Source organism: Ixodes scapularis, unplaced genomic scaffold (assembly GCF_016920785.2).
Source record: "Ixodes scapularis isolate PalLabHiFi unplaced genomic scaffold, ASM1692078v2 PGA_scaffold4__175_contigs__length_147842914, whole genome shotgun sequence".
Taxonomy (NCBI): Eukaryota; Metazoa; Arthropoda; class Arachnida; order Ixodida; family Ixodidae; genus Ixodes; species Ixodes scapularis.
The window spans coordinates 47,595,112-47,597,576 of record NW_024609879.1 but is presented as its reverse complement, the minus strand read 5'-3'; the positions used below and the strand labels follow the sequence as shown (position 1 = coordinate 47,597,576).

At 51.0% G+C, this 2,465-nt stretch overlaps 1 pseudogene; it reads right to left on the bottom strand.

Moving 5' to 3' along the window:
• Positions 1-1,041: 1,041 nt before the first annotated feature.
• Positions 1,042-1,953, bottom strand: LOC121837755 (annotated as a pseudogene).
• Between the last annotated feature and the right edge of the window lie 512 nt (positions 1,954-2,465).

Here is a 2,465-nt window from a genome sequence, read left to right as displayed (position 1 = left end):
AAGGGACAAGTGGAACTAATATGGAGCCCTGCACATGAGGTGGGGAATGATATGGCCGACTGCTGCGCCCGAGGACTCTTAGGCCGGGCTTCGCAGGAGGGGTCGTATGTGCCGGTGGGTTATGGAGAGTATCTTGAATGTTGCAGACGGGATAGGAGGAGGTTCCCGGAACCTCACAAGGATTTGTGTCGGGAGGATGCGGTGCTTTTTAGGCAGTTGCAGGTGATGTGTGTGTATACCCCGGTGTTGGGGAGACATGTGGACCCAGGGAATTTTGAGAGTGACTTGTGCAGGGTATGTAAGGACAGTCGGGCAACGCTGCAGCATATTGTGTGGGACTGTGAACAACGGGGGCATGAGGCATCGGGGACCCAGGACTGGCCGGAGGACTTCAAGGATGGTGTGATGTGTGTGGACTTGGAGGGACAAAGGGGTTTCGTCCAGCGAACCCGGCGCTTGGTTCACCGGCAGACTGTGCGCAGGTGTGTTGGTGAAGGGGTGACGGAGGGGTGGGGTTTTCGCAGGACCAATAAAGAGGTTTTCCACCACCAGAGGTGTTGCCCAGTCGCTTTTCGTGACCCTCTTCAGGATTCCGCTTTGCTCAAGCTTTTCCAACTCCTTTGCTACTTCCTCTTTCATCGCAAACGGTATTGGCCGTGCTTTTGAGAACGCTGGTTGAGCCCCTTCTTTTACATAGATGCGAGCTTCGTAGTTCTTGACGATGCCCGGGGCGCTCTTGAAAACCTGGGGATACTTCTTCCGTAATGCATCTACCCTTTGATCCAGTGATCTATCCGCGGACATACTGTACACTGCTTTCCAGTTTATCTTTAATTTTTCCAGCCAGTCTCTTCCTAAAAGAGCGGGCATCAAAGTTCCGTTCTCTTGTGCTATCACTACGGGCAAAGTGATCTCGCTTCCTTCATGGTCTAAACAAACTTTTGCTTTTCAAAGCACTTTCAGCTTTTCCCCTGTGTAAGTGCGCAATGACACATTTATTTCAACGCATTTTACGTGCGGAAAATACTGTCTGTACACACGCTATGGTACGATCGTGACCGCTGCACCCGTGTCAATTATCATAGAGACAGTTCTCCCTTCAATCTTGAGGTCTACGCTGTAGCCCCTTGAATGTTTGCCTGAATAGAACACGGTATGGCAGCTCAATTCTTCGGATTCGTCGTCCGTGGTGTCGACGTATCTCACAGCCTTTGTTTTGGCTCCTTTCTTGCAGACGGCTTGCAAGTGCCCCTTTTTGTTACAATTTCGGCAAGTGTGGTTCCGATACCAACATTTTTCTGCCCTATGACGCTTTCCGCAATGCCAGCAAGCACTACGCAGTTATTCATCTTGCTTATCTTTCGACCGTGATACTGCCCCCGATTCCTTTCCCTTATCACGGTGTCGTTCGCCACGAACGGCGTTGACGCTGTGCGGTTTTCCGTCAAATTCATGCATTTGCCTTGCCTGTTGTGCGGCTAGCTCTTTCTCCAGCGCCGTTTTGCATGCCAGCTCAAACGTCAGGTCTGCTTCTGCAAAAAGAGCCCGTTGCATTTCTTCGTCACGCAAACCAGCTACCAGTCTGCCCCTTAGTGCATCATTTAGAAACGTGCCAAAAGTGCAATCTCTTGCCAGGTGCTTCAGTTTCGTGATGAAATCTTTGACACCTTCATTTTCATGTTGCATTTGACGATTAAATTTACAACGCTCTGCAATGATTGAGTGAGCTGGGCTGAAATGACCTTCTAGAAGCTGTTTAACTTCCCCGAAGGTCTTCTGAGACGGCAAATGAGGCACGACTATCTTCTTTAACTCTTCATATGCCTCCGCTCCGAGTACGTTGAGAAACAACTTAAGTTTCTTCTCTTAAGGGACATCATTTATGTCTACGTAGTTCTCAAAGAGTTCGAAAGACGAGCGTATGTTGTCGATTTTCGGGTTGAATTCTGCCATCCTGCCGAGCTTAGGGCCATGGCCTGGTTCTGCCATAATGAGCAAACTTCACTTATCTGTAGAGCGGATTTCCTCGATGCGCCTTGTTTGTACTGCCCGTGCTCGTTCGCTTGCTCCAACCAGCCGCTGAAGTTCATGCAGGGGCTCCGTAACGCCTTACTTCCACGCGGCGTTCCTGCGCTGCTCCAGGCCGTCGATGAAATCCTGGCTGCAAGGACTCCGTGTCGCCTTGCACCGTGGACGGTTCAACCTAGTGACTGCTGCTGGCCGGCAGCGACTGACTGCGCGCCAAATCCCATCCTCGTCGCCAGATGTTCTGTTCTAAGCAGCAGACAGACGCCTTGGTGGCAGCAACGCAAAAAGCCTTTGTTTTCAGACAGCAGCGCTCTTTTATAGATAACACTGCATGCCGGGCGAGCACACGTCATCGGGGTTATACAATCTTATCAGAGCCCGTGGCCGGTACGGAACACCGTGTAGGCACACCGGCAACCCTCCCCTATTGGAAAAAC